The sequence below is a fragment of the Podarcis liolepis genome, assembly GCF_965112155.1.
Source record: "Podarcis liolepis genome assembly, chromosome: 14".
Taxonomy (NCBI): domain Eukaryota; kingdom Metazoa; phylum Chordata; class Lepidosauria; order Squamata; family Lacertidae; genus Podarcis; species Podarcis liolepis.
The window spans coordinates 19,304,636-19,330,374 of record NC_139569.1 but is presented as its reverse complement, the minus strand read 5'-3'; the positions used below and the strand labels follow the sequence as shown (position 1 = coordinate 19,330,374).

The window sequence follows — 25,739 nt, the reverse complement described above, 5'->3', positions numbered from 1 at the left end:
GGCTGGGTATAAGGCAGTTTGCTTCTTCTCCTCCATCTGGCTCTCTGCACCAGTCCTGTTCTTTGAGTAAGTCCTGAGCATTCCCTATCTTGCATTCCCATAACATGTGCAAACCTCATGACCAAGCCAGCCACAATACTCTTTGAATGGGAATGGCTGTTAACTGACTCCTTCTGCCCCTCTCTCCCTGCCACCCCTCCCTGGTAGTGAGGCAGGAACATCTGAACTGCCCAAGGATTGCTTGTCTAAGGGCCCTTGACAGAATAATAAAGCATTAGTAGTGGACGTCTTCTGCTTGAGCTTGTTTTGAGATGCTTCCTCCTCGCCTACCACATTAGTGCTGTCCTGAGGATGGTGTGTTATAGCTCAGCAAAAGCAGGGCAAAAAGATACCAGAATCTCTGTGGTATAAAATGTTCTGGGATTTCAGCAGGAAGTTACAGGATCTGCACTGACTAGGAATAAAGCAGTATTACTACTGCAAAACCTTTGCAGACACAAACGAAACTGAAAGCACATGTGACCACGCTGATACCAACACGAATGCAAATCATCACGAGTGCACAATGAAAAGGACATCTGGAGGAGGCCTAAGAGCTGGAGTGGGTATTCACAAGCATTTGCAATTTGCCAAATGACTTTGCCCTTCATATTCTGAATTCAATAGTTGAATCTGTACTTTGTGAAATTTTAGCTTCAAAATCCCAAGCCGATTCACTCTTCCCAGAATCTCTCCATTCTTTGATTTGGGAAAGCATCATAAATATCATAAGGTATCAGCTGGCAAAAACAAAATGAGCCAGGGATTAAATGCTGCCGATGGAAAACACTGAAATGAAATGTCAAGTTTTAGAAAGAGTGAGATCAGATATCTCTGGATGCGAAACGGAGATTCCAGACTTTTGGCAAAAGTTGTATTCAGAGACTACCTGGAGAAAATTCAACATCAATATTTGCCGAGGAGAATTCTGGGAACAAATTCAAATTCAATGCCAGAGACTGAATTTGATCTAGCTACAAAGTCTCATTGAAATCAGTGGCATCCATGGTTTCCATGAGACTTCCCTGTGATTAGAGATGAGCGAATCTGTCAATTTCAGTTTCCAATTTTTCCAGTCCTAAGCGAAGGTCAGGTTGGTAGTAGAGCACGTGCCTTGCATGCAGAAGGCCCCATGTTGAATCCTTGGTATTTCCAGGCAGGCTTGGGGAAACCCCCAGAGAGACACTGGCAGTCAGTGCAGACAACACTGAGCTAGGGTGGGAGGGTGGCTCAAATTAGTCAGGGCATGATAAATGCTGCTTACCTTTAGGCAAGGTACATGTTTCTGGGTGGGTAATATGACAGGGTACCATGTTCAATATTGCTGAAATGAGTTTATTAAAATTATATGAATGCATGAACAAAGAAAGAAGCAATACGTTAGTGTGACACCTCCGCTGACATCAGGCAGCTGTCTTCACTGTATTCTTTTTGCTGCTTAAAACATTTTGGTTCAGGCAAGCCTATCCAGCTACATAGGATGTGGACATGAGTTTTAAATTCTTTTTAGCTACTGTTGGTTCTAATCGCCTTTTGAATGTTTTTAAATACCATTTTTAATTGGTTTCTATCAATAATGTTAATAATAATAATAATAATTATTATTATTATTATTATTATTATTATTTATTTATACCCTGCCCATCTGGCTGGGTTTCCCCAGCCACCCTGGATGGCTTCCAACAGAACATTAAAAACACAATAAAACATTAAATGTTAAGAACTTCCCTAAAGAGGACTGCCTTCAGACGTCTTCTAAAAGTCAGATAGTTGTTTATTTCCTGGAAATCTGATGGGAGGGTGTTCCGCAGGGTGGGCGCCACTACCAAGAAAGCCCTCTGCCTGGTTCCCTGTAGCTTCACTTCTCACAATGAGGGAACCACCAGAAGGCCCTCGGCACTGGACCTCAGTGTCTGGGCAGAACGATGGGGGTGGAGACGCTTCTTCAGGTATACTGGGCCGAGGCCGTTTAGGGCTTTAATGTTTTAGTTTATATTTTTTAGTACATTGGTACCTCGGGTTACAAATGCTTTGGGTTACATACTCTGCTAACCCAGAAGTAGTACCTCGGGTTAAGAATTTTGCTTCAGGATGAGAACAGAAATCGTGTTCCGGCGGCGCGACGGCAGCAGGAGGTCCCATTAGCTAAAGTGGTGTTTCAGGTTAAGAACAGTTTCAGGTTAAGAACGGACCTCCGGTACAAATAAAGTTCTTAACCTGAGGTACCACTGTAAACCACTTAGATGTTTCCTTATAATCAAGTGGTAGATAAATTTTGTTACATAAAATAAAGAATTCTAAGGGTCAAACTAGACATTTTTTTCCCCATTTCTTTATTACAAGGAGCTCAAAATGGTGTGCTTGGTTCTTTCCTCCCCTACCCATTTTTATCTTCACAACAACCCTCTGAAGTAGGTAGGCATGTAGGTAGATTAGGCTGAGAGACTGGCCCATGGTCACCCAAATGAGCTTTGTGACTGAGCATGCAATTTGAACCCTGGTCTCCCAGGTCCTCGTCTGACACTCAACCACTGCACTACACTGGTGCTAATGACATCATTACAAACACAACTGTGGTTGTTGTTGTTGGTTGTTGTTTTTATTTTTTTAAAAAAGAAGCCAGAAGGTTTTGATGGGGAGGTCAGTTTTTGTTGCCCTCCTGCCTGCTATGATTTTTTTTTTAAATAAACACAGTCATTGTGGTTTGTAAGGGTAACTTCCCCCAAAGAAGGTACCAGCCCCTTGAAAAGTTTCAAATTCACCACCATCTTCCACTAGCTAAAGGCAGCTTAAAGCAGGTGATTTGTGGTGCATCTGTGGTGGGGGAAATAAGGAGTTAAAGTTCCCCATGCCCTGTGGTCCAGATAGAAATCCTCCTCCACACACACACACACACACACACACACACACTTAATTTTAAAAAGCACCACAGATACGGTTTGCAATTCTTTGTTAAGGTCCATTTTAGACGGTCACCCCATTAGGACAGGGAGCTTTCGTACCTGATCTTTGTAAAGTGCCACACTTATGTCAATCTCTCCTCTCCCTTTAAATTAATAAATCAGGGAAGCTGGGGTGTACAGTTGTGAGAATAGATGTTTGGAAAGGAGATGGTTAAATGGATTCTTATGTAAAGCAGGAGACAGCACTGGGTAGTTGCCAAGCATCTCTGTTGTTTGGGAAATTATAAGCAGTCCACAATTACCAGGAACTACCTGAAAGGGAAATTCTTCTTCCACCTCCACAGGCTGCATAAACACAATACATTTCTAGCACATGATTTCTTCCCCCGAGGAATCCTGGGGATTGTAGTTTGTTAAGGGTGTCGGAAACCATAGCTCTGTGAAGGATAAATTACAGTTCCCATGATTTATTTTTTTTGTGGGGGAAGTAACATGTTTTAAAGTTCCAGCCTTTCTCAACCTGTGGGTCCCCAGATGTTGTTGAACTACAACTCCCATCACCCCTAGCTAGCAAGGCCAGAGCTCAGGATGATGGGAGTTGTAGTCCAACAACATCTGGGGACCCACAGGTTGAGAACCGCTGTACGATAGCATGTATGCAGGCAGACACTCCTTGGCTAAGGAGGTTGTCATCTCACTGTAGAGAAAGGAATCAAAGGACAGCCTGCAGCTTGAGTTCACGTGTCACTTTAAAACATGGTTTAAATAAAACTTAAGTAAACCATGGCTTGGTGCAGACATGGGGGAAACCTATCTAACCCCAGGGCCAGATTCTGACTTGGTGAACCTTCTGGGGGCTGCATTTCAGTGATGGGGTGGAGAGTAGAAGACAGTTGCAATAGGTAACTTGCTCTGTCTCTGAGCCTTCATTTGCTCTTGACTGTGTTCCCTAACCCAGCCTCTGTTTAACTGGTGGAGCTCAGGATTCTCGCAAAAAACAAAGCAGATCAAGCCTGAAGCTCCCCCGTATCACTGCTAAAAGAGAACAGATTTTTGACTTTTGGAGTGCTACAAACATACATACGTTCGCTGTGCACCCCCCAAAAGCCCAGCCCAGTGTTTGAGAGCTCCTGTCTCTTTAAGAGCCTTTTGGCTGCATTCCAGCTGCTTGAAAGAGAGCTAAAGAAACCCACAAAAGAGGAGGGGGTGGCGGAGAGTGTGTGTGTGTGTGTGTTTGTGTGTGTAGGACAGTGTATGCCTTTGTCAAGCGATGCAAGGTTTTTCTATTCCGGAAAGAATTTTGTGGGGGTGGATGATGAGCAGATAGTTTTTAAATGGTCTTTTAATAGGTTTTTAATCTAGATTTAAGCCACCTTACCATGAAGTCAGGAGTTAATACTCCAATTGATTTTAAATGGAGCTGGATTGCATTCTGCATTTATTTACTTGTAATCTCTTGAGAAAATTTGTTCCCTCCCCCTCAGTTGAACATAAGAAGATCCCTGCTGAGTCCAAAGGACTCTCTTTTCTAGCATTCTGGCCAATTAGATGCCGATAGGCAGAAGCCCACAAGCAAAACAGGAGTTCTATCTATCTATCTATCTATCTATCTATCTATCTATCTATCTATCTATCTATCATCTATCTTGTTGTTTACTGGCCTTTTGCCCTTAAGGTCGCAGGGCTGCTTTTTACAACAAGTAAAGCACAATGTTAAACACAGTTAAAAACAACTTACAGTAAGGTGGGTCCTAAAAATATACATCACAGATGTCAAAACCCAGGAGAAAGAGGTGTGTCTTCAGCATTTCCTGAAAGCTGTACAATGAAGATGCCAGATTGTGGAGTTCCACAGCTTAGGATGCCCTCTCCAAGGCCAAACGCCCTTGTACTTGAGCTTCTGATGGTGGAAGAACTACCCAGAGCCACCCCCTCTGCCAATCTTAGCACCCAAGGAGGGAAGGAGGGCAATTTTTCAGGTATTGGGGACCTAGGTTGCCCATAGACTCATAGAATTCTAGAATTGGAAGTGACCACTACTGTTCTCTAGCCCAACTCCCTGCAATGCAAGAACTTTCGATTCCCATGATTCTGAGATTAAGTCTCCTGATTAAGTCTCCGATTCCCACGACTCTGAGATTAAGGCTTTGGAACACTAATGTGAGCACCTTGAACTGGGCCCAGAAATGCATCGGCTTCCAGTGCAGGCTTATGTGAGATCTAAACGAAACCCCAGCCAGTAATCTGGCTACTGTATTTTGGACCAGCTGAAGTTTCTGAGTTGTCTTCAAGCACGGCCCCATGGACAGCACATTGCAATGTTCCAGTCTGGAATAGCCCTCTCCTGCTCATGAGCCCCAGACTGATATTCAGAGGTATCGTGCGTCTCATCCTAGAGGCAGCTTGGGGTTAATCGTCATCATCTAGATGTATTACCCGCCCTTTACCATAAGGTCCCAGGGCTGGTTGCATCAATATATATATAACACAAAATTAAAATAAATTAAAATGATTCACAATGAAAAGAACAGCATGGGTCCTTAAAAATTTCAGGTGCCAAAAGTCATGGTAGAGCCTTGTAGCCATGGATGTCCTGATCCTCCTGGAATCTGCATAATGCCTTTAAAAAATCATTCAGATTGGTGGAATTTAGGAAGCTGCCTTATATTGAGTCTGACCATTGGTCCATCTAACTCAGTATTGTCTACACTGACCGGCAGCAGCTGTCTGGGATTTCAGGCAGGGATCTCTCTGACTGGGGATTGAACTGGGGAGCCTCTGCGTGCAAAGTTGAGTGCTCTACCCACTGAGCCACCGTCCTTCCTCCAAACACCATAATCACATCTTTTTTTATTTATTGCACTTATTAGAGACTTTTTTATATTTTACAAAAAGTGAACTCAAAGTGACTCAAAATATAATAGAAAAATTAAACCAGTATACAACTAAAATAGAAGCTTAAAAAACTGCCATACTTAAAAAGCAGTGTAACGAATCCCACCCACTGAAGGAGGGCGCAATATCTAAATATCTCCAAGCTTAAGGGCCGAGAGCCTGCCTGTCACCTAAAAGTAGGCAGTGATGGTGCCAGGAGTGCCTCCCTGGAGAGACCATTCCATAAATGGGGAGCCACCACTGAGAAGGCCCGTTCTCATGTTGCCAACTTTCACACCTCTCTTGGAGATGGCGCAAGGAGAAGGACCTCAGATGATGAATGCTGGTTGTGCCTATGCATAACTCACAGACTTAACGTATAGAGTAAGAACAAGAAGACCATATGTTTAAAGAAGATTGAAAAACATTTATTGAATATTTGGGAAATAATTGTGTACAGCTGAAAACACTGGCAGCGTTAAGATAAATTCAACAGTGTAAACAAGTTTTGATGGGTGCAATAATGGAATACCGAACGGTATAGTTTTTGTAAAATATGCAGGGATTTATGATATGTTAAAATAAACCATAGAAAGGGGAGGGAAGTCACTGATATCTTAAGGATGTAAAATGAGTATTTTAAAGAGAAAACTTAATAAAATTATATACAGATGATGAATGCTGGGTCCAGGCTGGTTCATGTGTAGCCTTAGGGTAGCAAATTCCTTCGTTTTACTATATGAAGAAGTCCTTCCTTTTGTCTGCCCTGACTCTTCCAACATTTGGATTTAAATATTCTAACCTGTGTTCGTAGGGGAGTCGCTCCAGCCCCCTGGTCATCTGGGTTGCCCTTTTCTTCACCTTCTCCAGATCGGCAATATCCTTGAACGAGTTTTCCGGGAGCTCACCTTTCAGGTGATGTTAGCATCAGAGGCTATTGGCCATGACAGCTAAGCCCTGCAGATATAGCACTACTGTTGGCTGGCTTTAAAAGAGGATTATCCAAATTCATGCAGGGAAAGGTTGTCCATGGCTACTTCTAGCTCCACCGTGGGAGCAACAGTGCCTCTGAATGCCAAGTTGCTGGGAATCACAACTGGGGAGGCTGCTTTTGGGCTCAGGTCCTGTTTTCAAGCAGGTCTAAAAAGAGAAGAATCAGAAGGCGGGAATGACTGGATGCATCATTTAACAAGTGTACAAAAGAGGGGGGGGGAGAAAGAGAGTACAGTGGTACCTCAGGTTACATACGCTTCAGGTTACATACGCTTCAGGTTACAGACTCCACTAACCCAGAAATAGTGCTTCAGGTTAAGAACTTTGGTCCAGGATGAGAACAGAAATTGTGCTCCGGCGGCGCAGCAGCAGGAGGCCCCATTAGCTAAAGTGGTGCTTCAGGTTAAGAACAGTTTCAGGTTAAGCACGGACCTCCGGAACGAATTAAGTACTTAACCCGAGGTACCACCGTATATGGAAGAGGCAAGAGAGTTGATGCGGCAACGCTTAAGGATAATATTTTCCATATCAACAGAACCAAGGTCTGCCCCCCCCCAACTGCAGCCAAGAAAAATAAATATCAATTCAACACAAACACACACAGGTCAATCACGAAGTAGGATTGTCAAAGTGAAGGGGGATGTTGCTGACATTGACTGGCCTTTAACAGCTGCTGGAATTCAGATATAAAGAAAGTCCACCTGGGTTGGTCCCTAGGTTTTCTCCTTAGCCATGCGGACTAGTAACTTCGGACGACCCTTTCCGAGGCACATTTTCCCAAATCCAGCAGAGGGCAGATTGCGTCTGTGCTGATATGTCTGAAACCTCCCCCCACTCCAAAAATTCCAGAAGATCCTCTACGAGAAGTGTCACGACCCATCTCACCCGCACCCCAATTTCCTGCACCCACAATCCACTTCAGCTCCCCAAATGTCAAAGCAGCATGTCCGGTATTTTTAAGAGGCTTTTTTCTTCATCCCCCCCCGCGTCCGCCGCATTCACAAGTGAGACGCAAACGTGTAGAAGAAATCCCTTGCGTGGCTTCAGGAACACCCGCCCCCTAGAAGCGGAGAGAAAGAAGGACTTAACCAACAACAGCATCCAGCCATATATATATATATATATCAAAGCAACCAGATTAACCCTGATCCTTAAACCCCGACGCTTCTTCCTTTGAACCTTTTGGCAGCCGCTCAAAGCGGTCGCAGCAGCTCGGGCTTGACCTAGAAAACAAGACAGAAATGGGTGAAAGGAAGAGCGGCGGAACCCGAGGCGCTTTAGGACCCGGCGGAGCCGAAGCGGCTTCGCCAAAGCAGGCAGAGCAAGCAGGCAGGCAGGCTGCACACACAGAGCGAAGCGCGGAAGCGCCGGGGAGACCCTGCCCGCTCTCCAGGCAGGCGAGGAGAAGATCCACACACAGACATTCATTACAGAGAGGCGCAGAACAAAAGGGAGCAGCCACAGGGCGGGCTCGCGTCCATCCATCCATCCAGGCGGGGAAGGAGCGCGCGGCTGGGCTGGGTGGAAAGCGCTGCTTCTTCCTCGCCACGATGCCTGCCTGCTCCGCGGGCTGCAAGCGGCACTGGCGACCATGGGGCTGCAGCTGAAGGCAGCGGGCTGTCGCTGCTGCAGCCGCCGCCGCCGTCTCCGCCGGTGCTCGCCGCCCGTGCTGCAGAGCCGCTCCCGTCTCGCCCGAGCAGCAGCAGCAGCCGCCGCCGCCGGTGGCCAGCAGCAGCAGCAAGGGGCTGCGGCGCAGCAGTAAGGCGGCCGCGGCGGGCGGCGAGCCCCCTCGGGCGCCTGCCTTGAGCACGCCGCTCTCCCAGGGCCCGGCGCGATCCGGAGGGAGGAGCGAGCGAGCGGCAGCCCGCGACACAGCCGCCGCGTCTGCGAGGACATGAGGGCAAGTGCCCGCGCCCAGGCAGGTGGGTCCGGCTCTGGTTCTTGGGGGAAAGAAGCAGGATTGGGGTATCGCGGGAATGTGATGTATTGGGGGGGGGGTCGGAGCTCTGGACCCCTCCCCCACGCTTGGAAGCGACTGCGGAGGGGGTCTTGGTTTTGGGGGGTTGCATGTGTGGGGGGGGATCAAGACAGGTGAGATGGAAAGGGGGTTTGTTGTTGGGGGAGAACTGGAGTGGGGTGGGTCTCCCTCTTGCATAGATGCAAGGGGAGGGGGGTAGTTTGGGGAGGGGGCGCGTGCGATTGGGTTGGGGGGGGTTAGGAACGTGCGCGAGGAGGAAGACGTCTCTCGGTCTACCTCCCCCTCCCCCCTCGGGTTGGGAGAGGTGACTCGGGTGCTGGAGGGGGGAGGGGCGCGGTGGGGAGGGGAGGGGAGCGCGCCAGCCAGGCGAGGTTTCGCTTGGGCGCCTTTAACACAAAGCGCCGCTGAGAACAATGAAGCCCCCCCCCCCGCGACACCCCGTGCGCCGCCCCTCCTCCCATTGCTACTTTCCACCTGCAGCGGCAGGAAAGGCGATGCCAGGATCATCCCCGCTGCAACCCAGGCAGGGATGGCGAGAGCAGGCGGGCAAGGTGCGGTGGCGATTCTTCTAGCGCAAGGTCAGCATGTACTTTGTGAACACCCCGCCAGCACCACCGCAAGTGCAAAAGTGTGTGCGTGTGCATGTATGGGGAGAGCTTGGATCTCTCCGGGGAAAGCACACACACACACCCCTATCTGAATATGGGGCTGGGGCTCTGTGAAGGAGGGGCTCAGCTTATATAGTCTGCGTTGCTTGGAAAACACCCCTTTCCCTCCCGCCTCTACACACTATATTGAGCGTCTGTAATGCAGGGCAACAACGACAACCCCCTTCTCGTTTGCTCTCTCTCTCTCTCTCTCTCTCTCTCTCTCTCTCTCTCTCTCACCCCAGCTCGGGGATCTGCAGAAGGTAAGCCCCGTAACCAGCATTTCCCCGCGCGCGCGCGCACCAGCACACACGCATGCATCCATGCACATGGCTTTGTCTGGCGTGCACCTTCTTCCTCTCTCCCCCCCCCCACCCCGTAAGGGGGGAGGGAAGAGAGAGATGGCAAGGCAATGTGGGTGGTGGGGAGGGAACCGAGGCTTTCTTTTTCTCAATGGGCTCTTGAGAAGCCTCGCTGCTGTGTTCTGCCCATTCCAATCCCACCTGTTTGGGGTCGTTGCTGAAGCAGACAGGGAGTGGCCAGTGTGTTGTAGGATGGATGTACTGTGTGTGTGTGTGTGAGAGAGAAAGAGAGATTATGGTACTGTAGCATCCTTTTCACCAGATCTCTCTCCCTTTCTGAATATGCAGAAGGGCCTGTAAGGAGAGGTGGTACTAATTTAAGATGTAAAATATTCCCCTTGGTTACTCCCTGCCTTTACTGTGGAGTGTTTGTTTGTTCATAGGAAGGTGCCATATACAGAGTCAGACCACTGGTCTTGTTGGCTCAGTATGTCCAGAATTTCAGACAAGGGGCTCACCTCCCTACCTACCTGGAGGTGCTGAGGACTGAACCTGGGACCATTGCAGGGGAAGAAGATGCTCTATTCTGCTGGGCTGCACTCTCCCCCAAAACCAGTGCTTTATTGCATTTATTGCATTGGCTTTCTAACCCTTTCCTGGGAAATAGCTCTGGAAGGTAGCCCGTCCATCATGTTCAGCCTTCTGTAATACACAGACGGCCATTGGATGTGTCCTGGGTTTTCATTGGCCTCCAGCAATCAGGTGCCCTCCAGATATTTTGGACTACAACTCCCAACATGCACTGGCTGGGGCTTGATGGGAGTTGTAGTCCAAAACCTCTGGAGGGTCCCTGCTTGCTGAAGGTTGCCCTCCATGAACTTGGTGTGCATCCTTAAACATGCCCCAGAACCCTCTGCAACACAATAACATTCATTCGCAGACGGGTCCAGGAGAAAAGACTGTGGATCTCTCAAGGTAGAAAGTTTTGGGCGGCAAAGCCCAACATGTTGCTTTATTGGAGAGATTCATTTGCCGGTGACCGAAAGGGCAGTGGCAGCTCCAGTGGTGCTGCTGGTGATGACCAGGCTGATAAGATGCAATCCTGTCCTGCAGTTGTTCTTCTTGGTCTTGTCTGCATGGACAGGTTTAGCTTGGATCAGGTGGAGGGGTAAGATCTGGGGGACCCCCCCCCAGACCCACTGCCCATATTTTCAACCCATTCCTGACGGCTTGGAACACAGCATAGTGTCAGACAGAGCCATCTCTTTCTCAGTTCCTGGCAGCGGAGAGACACTCTTAGCAGTGCTGCTTGTTCCTCTTATGTCCACTAAGACCAGGGCCCTTAGTGTGGTGGCCCCTGCCTTTTGGAATGTGCTCCTGATTGACAGCAGGCGGGCACTAAAGTATTGGCATTTAGGTGCCTGCTTAAAACTCATCTGTTCACCCAGGCTTTCCCTGAGGAGTGATCCAGCTTTGTATGAACTTGTGGTGCATTTTGCATTTCTTTTATTAGTGTCATTTTATTGTTGATCTTCTGTTGTTCACCACCGTGATCCATTTTTAAAAACCTTGGCGGTATAGAATTTTTTGCAAATAAATGATAATAATAATACAGTTGAGAAGGGTAGCTCTGTTCCTTTGAGGGAGCAAACCCAAGAGAGTACCTTGTGGTACCTTAAGGACAATGTGGCACAAGCTTCCGCAGACTAGAATCCACCATCCAGTTGCCTCTCACAATGTGGACCTCACTCCCCAAAATATTCTGCTGTAATAAAATCTGCCTCCATCACGGGATGAGGGTCATAACCCAACCCATTCAGGTCCTCAGTAACCGTATCAATTTACCTGAAGCGTAGATTTGATAGGTTCTGAGGACACAATTGGGGCCTGTCCCTAGTACTGAGGTCTGCAGTTCCTTCTCTACTTCAGTTCCATCATGCCTTATTATTGTTAATTCTTCCCTTGGTTATTTGAACTCAGCCGGGAGGTAGGTAGGCAGTTGTGCAGAGTTTTTCCTCCCAGATACATTCAATGTCTGATGATGTTTGGCAAATCAAAAAAAAAAAAAATAATAATAATGAAGGGGACTACCTCCCAGAGTTCTTTGCTCTCCTGCCTCCATCATGTGACAGGGGTTGCAAGGTGCTGCAAGATTTTGTGTGTTGTTTTAACACAGTAGCAAAGCTCCAGGGCTCTTCTCCCCATTTCTTGGAGTTGCCAGGATCTTGGATTTGACGTCTCTTCCACTGTTTTCTTTGTGTGATAAATGGCTGTCAACTGTTTTCTGGTTCCAAAGAGAGAGGTGAATTCCCAGAAATGATGGGATCCGTATACATTAGCTGTATGTTGTATCATTTGGTCACTTCCAGACAACCTTTTTGGTTGAGGATTCCTTCTGATTGGTTTGCATAAAGTTTCCAGGGTGATGTCAGCTATTTACTGAGTCTTTATTTTGATTTGTTTGCAGGGAGGTTACACAGTGTTGCATCAAGCAAGTGTTATCCCACATTTCCAGCGTATGTCCCTACCACTTTCCTTATTGCAAAAAGACCAGTTGCGTGCACAGGGGATGGGGAAGGGCAGTTTTTTGTGCAAGAGCACCAAATCGGCTTGAATTCCACATTTCCCGGAAGGTGATTGCATCTCACCCCAAAATAGCAATGGTCAGAAGCACCATTTATCTATTTTTCCTCTGTGATCAGTGTTGTTGTTGTCGTCGTTAGAGGGTTGGGCTAGCAACAGGGAGACCCGGGTTCAAATCCCCACCCAGCCATGAAACTCACCGGGTGACAATGGGTCCGTCACTGCCTCTCAGCTTAATTTACTTCACAGGACTGTTGTGGGGATTAAACGAAAAGGGTGGGGAAACAACCATGTACACCACCTTGAGCTCCTTGGTGGAATACAAATGCAATCAGTAAAATAAATATATAAATAGCATAACGCCTTGGCCTATTGCAAGTTCCACCATTGATTATATTGATGTTGGTTAAGAGAAGTGGGTTTTTATAGCCTCACTGTTTACTAAAAGAAGCTCTCTTTCTTAGACTTTGTCCGTCCAGCCATCTGTTGTCTATGCAGGCAGGCAGACTCTCCAAATTCTCAGGCTGAGCTCTATCCCATCACCAGTTTTCTACCTTTGCAACTGGAGATAGTGGGGATTGAGCCTGGCGCCTTCTGCTTCACCCCTTCCTACTTTGATGCTGGCAAAGTTATGAACCTAAGAAGACCCTGGCTGCTGGATCTGGCCCAAGGCCCACCTTGTCCATCATCATCTTCTCAACAGTGGTCAACCAGAAGCCTCAATGGGAAGCCGGCCAGCAGAACCTGGTTGCAACAGCACTCTCCTCTCTTGTGATTTGCAGCAACTGGGATGCTGCCTCTAATCGTGGAAAGAGAACATCGTTTTCATGGTTATTAGCCATTATCCTGAATAAATTTTATCTGATCCTCTTTTAAAGCCATTCAAGTTGGTAGTCATCATTAGACTGCATCTAGTGGGAGCAAAGGCATGCTTTTAATTGTGCATTGCGTGGTGAAGTCCATCCTTTTGTCTGTGCTAAATTTTCAGCTTCTTTGGATAACCCAGGTGGGTTCCAGTATTATGAAAGAGGAAGAAACCTTCCCTCTGTCCACACCCATTTTATACACCTCTAGGTTGGCAGGGACGCGGGTGGCGCTGTGGGTTAAACCACAGAGCCTAGGACTTGCCGATCAGAAGGTTGGCGGTTCGAATCCCCGCGACAGGGTGAGCTCCCGTTGCTCCGTCCCTGCTCCTGCCAGCTTAGCAGTTCGAAAGCACGTCAAAGTGCAAGTAGATAAATAGGTACCGCACCGGCGGGAAGGTAAATGGCGTTTCCGTGCACTGCTCTGGTTCTCCAGAAGCGGCTTAGTCATGCTGGCCACATGACCTGGAAGCTGTACACCGGCTCCCTCGGCCAATAAAGCGAGATGAGCGCCACAACCCCAGAGTCAGCCACGACTGGACCTAATGGTCAGGGGTCCCTTTACCTTTACCTTAGGTTGGCATAGTCCTGGCTTGTGCCAGTTTTCTTTGGCTCCTCTGCAAGTCGTGGAGACATTGTGCCGCACCCGTTTGTAGACTGAGGTTAGGTGACCGTAAAGAACACAACACTGCACTATTCAAACTCAAGGCGCACTCTGGGATGTCCTGCAGTCGTTCCAAGAGCACCCATTTCACAACAATGACCTGCTTGCGTGGCTGTGTGTATATGCTTTTTTAAAAAAGGGAGTTTGGGGTATTAATTGCAATTGCCAGATACCCAACATAGCTCTGAAGTCAGGCCCAACACCAGCAGTTACCCAGGGCGGGCATTAGGGTCACCCTGTCGTTTGCCACCCCACTGCCCACCCACCCTCCTGATTCTTTTTAGCAGTGCTGCTGCTTTTGAATTGGAGTTTTATTGTTTTCATATTTCTGTAGTCAAGGGGGATCTCTACTCCCCCCGGAGGGTGATTTCAGCATGGTACCAGAACCCCCAAAGGCTGGCACCAGCCCCATCTAAAGTGAAAGAGGATATAGGGCAACACAGAAGCCTCAGGCCCCAAAGATTTCACTGAACAGGTGCCCAGATCTAGGTGCCTCAGAGTCTACTTTGCTGCTCTGCCTGACCCGGCTCCTTCAGGGCACGGGCGCAGAGGCGTAGCTAGGTGATCTTGCGCCCCTGGCAGAACCATCCAGATTGTGCCCCCTAAAAAAAGGTAAAGGGACCCCTGACCATTAGGTGTAGTCGTGGCCAACTTTGGGGTTTAACCCACAGCACTACCCGCGTCCCATTGTGCCCCCTAGCCATGGACAAATTAGCTTTTCTTTTCGCCTCTCCTCCAACCCCTCTCCCTCCACCCATTCAATTCACCCTCTATTGAAAACCTTTTCTTTTGAGGCAATAATCGATACAGTGGTACCTCGGGTTAAGAACTTAATTCGTTCTGGAGGTCTGTTCCTAACCTGAAACTGTTCTTAACCTGAAGCACCACTTTAGCTAATGGGGCCTCCCGCTGCCACTACACAATTTCTGTTTTCATCCTGAAGCAAAGTTCTTAACCCGAGGTAATATTTCTGGGTTAGCGGAGTCTGTAACCTGAAGCGTATGTAACCTGAAGCGTATGTAACCTGAAGCGTATGTAACCCAAGGTACCACTGTATTTTAAATTATAGACATATTTTTAGTGGATTTTGTGTCCCCTCCCCATCTGTGCCCCTGGAAGGGGCCCACCTCACCAACCCCTAGCTACGGCCCTGCAAAGGGTGGGTGGGTGGCTGTATCTGCCATGGAGGGATGAGCCAGGATCAGACATATCTAGTGGCAACTTCACATGCTGGGGCCCAGAAGTCTTCCAACTAGAAGTGTCATGCATAATTAATCCACAAGGCCCAATTTAATTTTTACATGCCCAGAAGACACCTGGGTAAATTAATTTGCTTTGCCAGGATTAATGATGGGTGGAACCATTGGTACTTCAGATATATAGCATCCATAAAGAGGCTTCACTTATTGTATCTTGGTAACCTTTACAATGCTCTTTTAAGGTAGTCTAGCAGAATCTCCAATTGACACGTTATATTTGGTTAATTTATTGTCCACCTTTCATTCAAGGCAGAACTCAAGGTTCTGGTTCAATGGTGGTCTCCCATGGACTCAGACCTGGGTAACTTCAGCAGAATTATTACCTCTAGTGCTGATAGACCAGAGATAGTCCAGATATTGCTGGACTCAAAATCCCATCAACCCTAGCCAGCATCGCTAATGGTCAAGGGATGATGGGTGTTCACAGCTGAGTTGAAATTTGATCCAGCGGGTTATAGGTTCTTAGATAATGCTCTCACCCACTTTGCTAAACCAGCCATGTCAGTCAGGGGTGGGGGACCTTTATCAGCCAGAGGGCCACATTCCCTTCTGGGCAAACTTCCAGGGGCCACATGCCAGGGGAGGGCAGGGCCAGAGGCAAAAGTGGGTGGAGCAACGAATGTGAATTTTTAGCTGTGTACAGTAGGCTGGTGTTTAAACCCATCCCTGTCCTCCATCCAAGCAAACTAGAGGCATGTTAATACACCCTCCAGCCAGGAAAAAACTCCTAAGGAGGGTGTGAAGCAGAGGCAGTGAAGGGTGTAGCCTGGGGAGAATCCCAAGGGCCAGATAGAGAGACTGGGGGCCACATTTGACTTGCAGACCTGAGGTTCCTCCACCCTGGCACCGTTGTGTATGAATGTCTGCAGCAGTAGTGACCACTCTTCTGTACCTAGCCCAGTTTCATTAAACACACACACACAACCACACACAATGCAAAATGTGTGAATGTTGTTGATCTGGTTTGTAAACCAGGAAGCAGCTATTTTTAACTCAAATTCTATTCCTTAGAAATGTGACTATTTAATTTGAAAGATCTGGTTGGAAGCCTGGCTTCCGGTTATCAGCTGGTCTCTTAAATATAGGCATTAGCTGTTGCCAATCACTTTTGGGTGTTTGTGGTCACAGGAAATTAGAGCATCCACGCTTTCTGCCAGAGAAACAGCATCTTCTGCACTAAAATAAATAAATAAAAGGTACCGTTTTCGAAGAGCGTGAAAACTTGGAGAATTTAATACATGGGCGATCTGCGTTGGGATGATGCTATTGTAGAGAAACGAGGAATTCAAAAAGCAATTTGCCACACAATTTAATGCACGCCTACTAGACGCCATTGAGTTCAAGGGGATTTATCCCCCGATAAGTGTGTATTGTTATTATTCGTTTAGTATTTATTAAACATAGTTGCTTTCTTAACAAAGCCACTCAAAGCGAATTACAATATTATATTGGCTTTTCAAAAACCTTAATTGTGTTTGTAAAGCACACTAAGTGGATTGAATGTAAGAAGAGGTCTTACATTCTGGGTCAGAACAAAGATCCATCTTGGCCAAGCCTGGGGAACCTGTGGCCTTGTAGGTGTTATGGGACTCCAAATTGCAGGAGTACCAGCCTGTATGGCCTATCCTCAGGGATGATGGGAGCTCATCTGTAGGCTGAAGCCAAGCAAAGGAGTTAGAATAAAAAAAGGTCCCATTCTGAACAGGAAGTCTTTATATAGCCCTTCTTGTCGGTGAGATAGCCAGCCTGGGGAAGCAGAGTCACTTCAGTGCCTTGGAAACCCATTTCCTTGGAGATGCCCCAACCCCAAAGTGTCTCATTTTGTGGGCAGCTCTGCACACAACTGGAAGCCCTTTGCTCTGATCCAGGCAGCTCCTGGTACCCTGTTTGTTCTCTCTGTTTGTCTGACGCGTCATAAAACAAGTTCTCTAGGTGTTGTGCAGAATCAGGTTCTAAGAAGGATGCGATAAATCTTAAAACGATAAATCTTAAAACAAAACCCAACCCAGCATAAAATCCAGAAACACAAAAGATCAGCACACTAAGTTACAACACAGATCACAGAAATACAGCCCAAAGTTGCATTTTCTCGAAGGAAAACCGATGCAAATTCTAGGAGTCCTTTGTCTCCTCTCCCTCAACGTCAGCTGTTGTGCAAGAGTTCTGAGCAAGGGTGATCATGCACACACCTATAAGGTACAATAGTATCATTTCCTGGGCAAAAGAAGCAGCTGTGCTTTGGCTTTGCAGTCTCCACTAGAAAAGTTAATTGCCCTCCAGAGCTCTTGGGACTTCAGGGCTCTGATTTCTGCCATTACCTGTCATTGCTTCTTTCAGCTCAGTTCTGTCCAAAATGAACTCAGCTATGGAGTCATGGTGAAGATGGGGATATACATTTATTTCCATCTGGAACCTAGCCCGTCCCAAGAGCTCAGGGTGGTTTGAGAAGGAAAGAGCGAAATTCACTGCAGAAGCTGAGCCTGCATTCGGATGTGGGGAAATTGCCTTAGTTTTGCTGGTTATAATGCTTCCGCTTTTGTCCCATTTCCTAATGCTTCCTTCACACTGCAGCGGCCTTTTGACCGATATAGTGGCATGTTGTGCCAAACTTAATTCACACCAGTGGGCATGGTGTGACACAACAATGAATGTCATTGGACAACACTGATGCTTTCTGTGCTGATACCAACACACACTTTCTGCACATGCCTTCTTCAGTTCCCCCATGATCCCCTCCCCCATGAAAACAGCAGGAAAGAACTGTACGTTGATATATTGCTCCAAATTTTGTCACTTTGTTCCCATGATTTTCCTGGTCAGGGGTGCTATAAGTGGATTTATTGTGGAATCAAATAATATGGAAATGAGCATTAACATGAACTATATACCATTAGCTTTCCAGAAGTGGCTTTTGTTTTGTAAAATCTCGAATACCTCAGGTTACAAATGCTTCAGGTTACATACAGTGGCAGCAGGAGGCCCCATTAGCTAAAGTGGTGCTTCAGGTTAAGAACAGTTTCAGGTTAAGAATGGACCTCCGGAACGAATTAAGTACTTAACCCGAGGTACCACTGTATAATGTGGAACTGTTGGAGAAATGTTGCGGTATGAACTGTGTGAATGCAGCCTGACCGAATACAGAATCCCTGTTGGTGGAGCAGACTTGACCTTGGGTACAATCACACTGAGGCTCTGGGTTTAGGAAAATAAGAAGGCTAATATTAATTATTGGAAATACATATTTAATAGGAAAGATCTGTAAATCTATATGGCTAAGGGGGGATGCAATAAGCCATGCTTGCTCTTGCATCTCAAGAGACGAGAGCATCTGTGATTTCGTGAGGGAGGCATAGAGAAAGAGGAGGGAGGCGAATAGGAAGTGAGGTCAGCAACCCTAGCAATACAGTGGTACCTCGGGTTAAGAACTTAATTCATTCTGGAGGTCCGTTCTTAACCTGAAACTGTTGTTAACCTGAAGCACCACTTTAGCTAATGGGGCCTCCCGCTGCCACTGCACCGCCGCGCCGCGATTTCTGTTCTCATCCTGAAGCAAAGTTCTGAACCCGAGGTACTATTTCTGGGATAGCAGAGTCTGTAACCTGAAGCATCTGTAACCTGAGGTACCACTGTATCAATCTAACACTGAAGGAAGATCAGCAGGTCAACATGAGGAGGACAGTCTAGGAAGCTTGGAGGTTCCTCTCTCTCCCCTTTCTCATGTAGATGCATCAGCCCATGGTGCAAGCTGAGTTGCACCCTGATACTTCCAACACAGAACAACTTAACAATTAGGTCTGTAATGTTGCATTAGTTGGGTGGACATGGGCTGGCCCAGCCCAAGTTTGGTTTGGAGATATAGAACCATCAGAAAGGAAAGCAGGAGGGGCTTTGAGGATGTCTATCAATGTTCTGGGCTGATGAAACGTAGGTCAAAATAAAAAAATTCCTTCCAGTAGCACCTTAAAGACCAACTAAGTTAGTTCTTGGTATGAGCTTTCGTGTGCATGCACACTTCTTCAGATACACTGAAACAGAAGTTGCCAGATCCTTCTATATAGTGAGAAGGTGGGGAGGGGTATTACTCAGAAGGGTGGTGGGAATGGGTGATTGACTAGCCATTTTTCACCTTCTCACCCCTTGCCTTTTCCTGTAAGACCTATGCAGTCAACAGGCTCATCTCAGCTATCCGCCAATCAACTAACTTAGTTGGTCTTTAAGGTGCTACTGGAAGGATTTTTTTTATTTTGACTATGGCAGACCAACACGGCTACCTATCTGTAACTGAAACGTAGGTCAGTTATTCACCAACTTGGATAACTTTAAAAGAGAATCGGACAAATTCTTGGAGGATAAGACTGTGATTGGCTACTAGCTGGAATGGCTATGTTCTACCTCCATGGCTGGAAGCAGCAATGCTTCTGGATTCCAGTTGCTGGAAGTCACAGGGAGGCTGGAGGGCTCCTGTGCTTGGGTCCTGCTTGAAGGTTTCCTGCAGACATCTGGGTGACCCTTGTGAGAACAGGATGCCAAACTAGATAGACCATTGGCCTGATCCAGCAGTCGCCTCTTAGGTATGTTATAAATCATATTCAGAGAGGCTGTGTTGATGTATGGAAGTGAATCATGCCCCTCACCTCATATACTTCAGTAATATCTTTGGTTTTATCGCACTGCCAGAAACTCATTTTTAATTAGACTGGTATTTTGTGTTTTCTTCCATTTCGTTTGTATTTTTGTATCCTTGTTAAATGTGAATAAGAATTAATTGAAAAAATAAGGTTCCCATAGGCAGTTAGCAGCATCTGAGTGGGACAGGAGAAAGCGCAGGCACATTGATCATCGGGTTGCAGACTTTCCTAATCATCATCATCATGTATTTATTTATACCCTGCCTTTTTTCCTGACGGGACTTAATATAGCAAGGTCAATTGCATTTCTGTTTAAATTATGTTCATTCTTTCTAAATTTCATGCAGATCTCTGCCTGCTTTCACCCACTTTTTTTTTACAGTTAGTAAGCAACCATTCCATTAATTAGTGAATCAGTCCCCCAAAGCTTTGGATTAGCTTTTGCCAAGCTGGTGCATTCCAGATGTTTTGAACTACAACTCCCAGGGGAGCTTTTTACTTGAAGCTCTTCTGCTCTGGTGTGTTATCCTGTAAAGGGGGATGAGGCAGAAAATACCCAAGCTGTTTTTCTCCCCCCCCCCCAAAGTGATGTGAGTGGAAGCTTATTAAATTATTACCTTTTGTAAGCTTCCTTCTCTTATCTCAACAAGGACATCTCTATCAAAGTTTGGTAGTTTGCAGATTCACTGAATTATAGCCCAGCCCTATGCATGTTTAGGGACGCAGGTGGCACTGTGGGTTAAACCACAGAGCCTAGGGCTTGCCGATTGGAAGGTCGGTGGTTCGAATCCCCATGACGAGGTGAGCTCCCATTGCTTGGTCCCTGCTCCTGCCAATCTAGCAGTTTGAAAGCACATCAAAGTGCAAGTAGATAAATAGGTACTGCTCCGACGGGAAGGTAAAAGGTGTTTCCGTGCACTGCTCTGTTTCACCAGAAGCGGCTTAGTCATGCTGGCCACAAAGACCCGGAAGCTGTACGCCGGCTCCCTCGGCCAATAAAGCGAAATGAGTGCCGCAACCCCAGAGTCGGCCACAACTGGACCTAATGGTCAGGGGTCCCTTTCCCTTTCATGCATGTTTACTCCAAGATAAATGCCGCTCAGCAGCATTCAACTAAGTTTTACTCAAAGTAAACCCGTTGAAGTTAATGGCCCTTAAAGGCCATGTTCATTAGAACTTAGTAACGAACCATTTAGTATAATCAGTAAACTGGCCAGCTCAGCCCTTGCTAGATTGTTTATGAACAAGTTAAAAAGCACAGGTCCCATTATGAAAAAAAGGTTATGAAATTATACATGTTTGTATGTCTTTTTATTCATTTGTATTGTTAAAAAAATGTTGTAAAACCAATAAAAAATTTATATATAAAAAAAGCACAGGTCCCAACACCCACAAGGACGAAGGGAATGGAGCAACTCTCCAATGAAGAAAGGCTGCAGCGTTTGGGACTTTTTTAGCATAGAGAAACTTTAAATAAGAGGTGACATGATAGAAGTTTATAAAATTATGCGTGGCATTGAGGAAGTGGATGAAGAAAAGCTTTTCTCCCTCTCCCGTGACGCTGGAATTTGTCATCATGCAGTGGTCATGAATGTTGGAAGATTCAGGACAGAGATAAAAGAAAGTATTTCTTGATGCAGCGCATAGTTCAGCTATGCAACTCACTCCCAGAGGAGGCAGTGATGCCCACCAACTTGAGATGGCTTTAGAAGAGGATGGACAAATTCATGGAGGATAAGGCTATCCATGGTAACTAGCCATGATGACTATGTTCTCCTGCCTCCATAATTGCAGGCAGTAATGCTTCCAATTACCGGTACCAGCTGCTGGAAGCCGCAGGAAGGGAGAATGCTCTTGTGCTTGGTCCTCCTTGCCAGTTTCCCACGGGCATCTGGTTGGCCACTCTGGGAACAGGGCGTTGGACTAGATGGCCTGATCCAGCAGTTTATGATGACCAAGTGATTCCAGTTCAGATTTGGCTGTGGCTGGCGTATTAGATAAAGCTGGGAAAAGGTCCTCCTAGCCACTGGGAACACTTAGAGCAGGCATGTCCAAAGTCCATTTTGGGGGCCTAATCCAGCCTGCCGGTCAGTTTAATCCTGCCCCTGCAGCAGTTTATGTACTGGGGTAAAATCCTAAAAAAAACCTTAACAACTTCAATCCTAAAAGAAGCTCAACAACTTTGGGGTAAAATAGTAATAAAAAAAGCTCAATAACTTCAGTCCTATAAAAAGGTCAAAACTTCGGTTAGCCCTTTGGTCGGCCGCCATGGCCCTTCACTTCATCAAATCTGGCCCTCTTTGAAAAAAGTTTGGACTTAAGAGTTCTAATCCCAAAGATAGACCCAGCAGTATCTCAAAGTGTGGTGTACCTTCCGCAGTTTCACCCAGTGCAGGCAACTGACCTACCCTCTGGACACAGGAATCATCTTCCCACAGAGACTTGTTCTTCCCGGGGTTCAAGCTCAGCTTGCAATATAATAGAAACCTATATGAAAACAGAACGATTGCATATATAAAAACTGTTTAAAACAACAACAGCACATACAGAAAATCAATTCAAATCCAATACAGTTCCCAGCTGGGATAAAGATCTCCATTTAGGCTTGTTGAAAGAGGACCGTCTTTAGCAGCCTGCGCTGGAAGAACAACAGAGAGATGCATAGGATCACGCACACTGTAAATGTGTGGCACAGATGGGCCCATGTACATTGTAATCTTCTCTGTCTTTATTCAGGAGTAATAATCCCCGCTGCATCAAAAGAAGTTTACTCCCGGTGTGTGTTTTAGGACTGAAGCTGCTGAGAGACTGAGGAGGCAGAGTTTAAAGGCTCATTTGCATGCTCATTTTCAGAATTGCCCAAATGCTGCGCTTCTGTAGACATAATGCACTTTCCAGACCTTTATTGCTCGGATAACACGCCCCCCCCCCCCCAGCACTGCGCAATCCAGTCCTATTTTCTTCCTGTCGCAGTTTCATGACTGACTTAATTGGGTTTCCCTCAGTCTCTCAGTGCTAAACAATATACCTGCAAAACAGCAAGTACAAATGGGCTTGTGTGCATGAGAACTGGGAAAAGTCTACATTTGACGGAGGTAGGATCAACTTCCAGCCCCCTGGCAGCCTTGCAGTTTTGATAGGAGAGATGGGAACTGCTGAAACTGACAGAGTTTGTTGGTTAATTTCTCTTGATTGGAGTCAGCAGAGGTGGCTTCAGGTTTGAGGGTACCCTTGGCAAAACCGCTCCCTCCTTCATCCATGGGCCTACCTAGTGGTGTCAGGCAACACTGAACAATTGAGCCCAGCCACCATTTTAGTTTCCTATGTTGCCCTAGAGCAGCCTTTCTCATCCTTGGGTCCCCAGATGTTTTTGGCCTACAACTCCCATCATCCCTAGCTAGCAAGGCCGGAGTTCAGGGATGATGGGAGTTGTAGTCCAGCAATATCTGGGGACCCAAGGCTGAGAAACGCTGCCCTAGAGGATTGTGGGGGAAAATTTTAAGAGTGATTAGGCCCGGCTGTGCAACACTGCTTGAATTGTGGGCCAGCGATTTTTGTTTTTAAAAAGTTGGTCATTTTAGCAATACTTCGCCCCGAGGTTTGGAAACAGAGGGAGGGGGGCGCTTGGAAACTTAGGTATCAGGTATGTGCCAGTGGTTAGGGAATCTGGGTCCCTGGATCACATCACTGCAGGTGAAAAAGATCCATCAGCTGTTCCGTTCTGCTTTAAAGCAATCTATTGCAGAACATATCCAAATTACACATATATCTATCCAGGGGGAGATACAACACTATCTTGGGGGAAGTGGGTGGGAGGCACAGAATGAAGGTCACTTTCAGAAGCAAAACAAAGCATGGGATGGGGGGGAGGCATTTCCAGTTTAGGGCCTGGATGACCCATGGTTTTAATGAAGTGGTTTTAATTTCTCTTTCCAGCCAGGTTTGACAAGCATCTAGAAAAAGAAAAAACACCAACCCATCAAACCCTGGAAATTGGCAATTATTGAGCTGGACCAGTTGTGTGTAAAGCCCGGGCATTTGGGTGGCTTGTCCCTGGTTTCTGATCTGTTTTCAAGCACATTTCAATTGCTCAACTTTTTGTGCACTGTGTAGTACCTTGGTACCTAGGGCCAGTGTGCCAGATTCAGAAGAGCCCTAAGCACCCACCCTGGTCATTGAACCTCCCTGTATGTCAGGGACTGGCTGGATGAGGAAGAGTGGTGGGGGCCACCCGCCCAAGAGCCCCCCCAAGAAGGGCACAGAAGACAGCAACTTAGATCCCAGAACCTGATGGTGGGACGCTGAAGAGCAGTCTGCCGAAGGGAGAAACTGGGAGGTGCTAGAAGCAGGGTCTTTGAGCGATCAAGGGGGGGGGGGGTCAGGGCCTTCCAGGACAAGGTTAGAGGCTGAAAGTCTCAGTGTGAGTGCAGACTCAGACAGAGGAGCCAGAGGTTGCCCTGCTACACAGCAGCAGGACAGCCCCATCTGCTTGGGAAGGAACCAGAAAGAGAGGCTAGAGAGGGAAGGATGGGGCTAGTGTTCAGTTTCAGCAGCGTCTCGACTGGAATAAGATGAATCAGAGGACTACTGTGTTGCTATGTTCTGTTAAGAAAAAGCTAATTGCGTGTGTGTGCCTGCCCTGTGGATGACCTGGCTCTCTCGACAGCTCCTTGACACTGCAAATGTCTCAGAATGAATGCACTTTAAATAGCCCACCTCGTCTGATCTCACTGCAAACAGATCAGAACAATGCTCCACAGACAGGACCCCTGGTGAGAGGGGAAATTGGTGGGAGTAAAGCTTGGGAGTTGGCTTTTGCGGGGACATGGCTCCCAGCCCTCACCTCCACTACACCTGCCGCCAATGTTCTTTTTGAATTTAATCTCTTTTAGGGATGTAAAAACACATCATTTTCAGCAACGGTCTGTAGTCATCACATGCAGCACTGCTTCCATTCCACCGCAGCTCGTCTTCTGCCAAAAAAAACACAATTTGTCTCGCTGCTTGCTATGGTGAAATAAAATAACTTACCGTATTTTTTGCCCTATAGGACACACTTTTTCCCCTCCAAAAATGAAGGGGAAATCTGTGTGCATCCTATGGGACGAATACAGGCTTTCGCTGAAGCTTGGAGAGTGAGAGGGGTCAGTGCGCACTGACCCCTCTCGCTCTCCAGGCTTCAGGAAGCTATCAGCAAGCCTGGGGAGCCCACGGGAGTTCCCGCAGGGCTCCCTACGCTGCGGCTAGCAGCCTACTGCCCGGTGCACAGGGCACTCTGCTTCAGGGCACCCCGCGCGCCGGGCAGATATCCGCAGCCTGGGGAGCCCTGCGGGAGTTCCCGCAGGGCTCCCTAGGCTGCGGATAGCAGCCTGCTGCACGGAGCGCGGGGTGCGCTGGTGCAGAGCGCCCCGCGCTTCGGGCAGACATCAGCCAGCCCCACAATCTCGGGGGACAGCGGGGAGGCGCAGCGCCGCCATCCCGCTGTTCCTCGACCTGGTTTGGTTTCCCCGACTTGGTTTTGGGGGGGAAATAAAGGGGGGAGAAAATTCCTTTATTTCCCCCCCCAAAAAAACTAGGTGCGTCCTATGGGACGGAGCGTCCTATGGGACGAAAAATACGGTACATAATTTATTGAATTTATGAGGTAATTATGTTATTCCCTCCAATTCATTTCATTGCAAAGCAAACACAATACAAATGGAAGGGGGCTGGGCACTCTCAATGGCATATTTCTTGTCAACTGAAAGCAACAACAGCAAATACTGACCATATCCATTGGATTGATTTCCGTTCTGGATGTGGGACGAATAAGTGAACATTGGCGATTTCCACTCCTGTCTCCATTTTTTCTGGAATTCTCTGATATCTCTGGTCTCTGCACAGGGCCAGGGGACCTGGGAGGGCAGCTCATGGCGATGATTTGCTCTGCCATGAAGGATTGGAGGCTCCGAATGGATGTGACTCTTGACTTGCCTAGATTGATTGCTTAGATTGATTGTAGGGAAG

The 25,739-nt window shown here is 47.1% G+C and overlaps 1 protein-coding gene across 2 annotated transcripts in view; it reads left to right on the top strand.

Moving 5' to 3' along the window:
* SBK1 (SH3 domain binding kinase 1) overlaps positions 1-25,739 on the top strand; it is a 74,935-nt gene that overhangs the window by 24,940 nt on the left and 24,256 nt on the right. The window contains exon 1 of one of the 2 annotated variants that reach the window (XM_083473839.1): positions 5,926-8,731. The exons of the other annotated variant lie outside the window; for it this stretch is intronic. The gene's annotated coding sequence lies outside the window, so the exon portion shown is untranslated. Of the gene's footprint in view, positions 1-5,925; positions 8,732-25,739 lie in introns of those variants that run through there. 2 annotated transcript variants of the gene reach the window in all.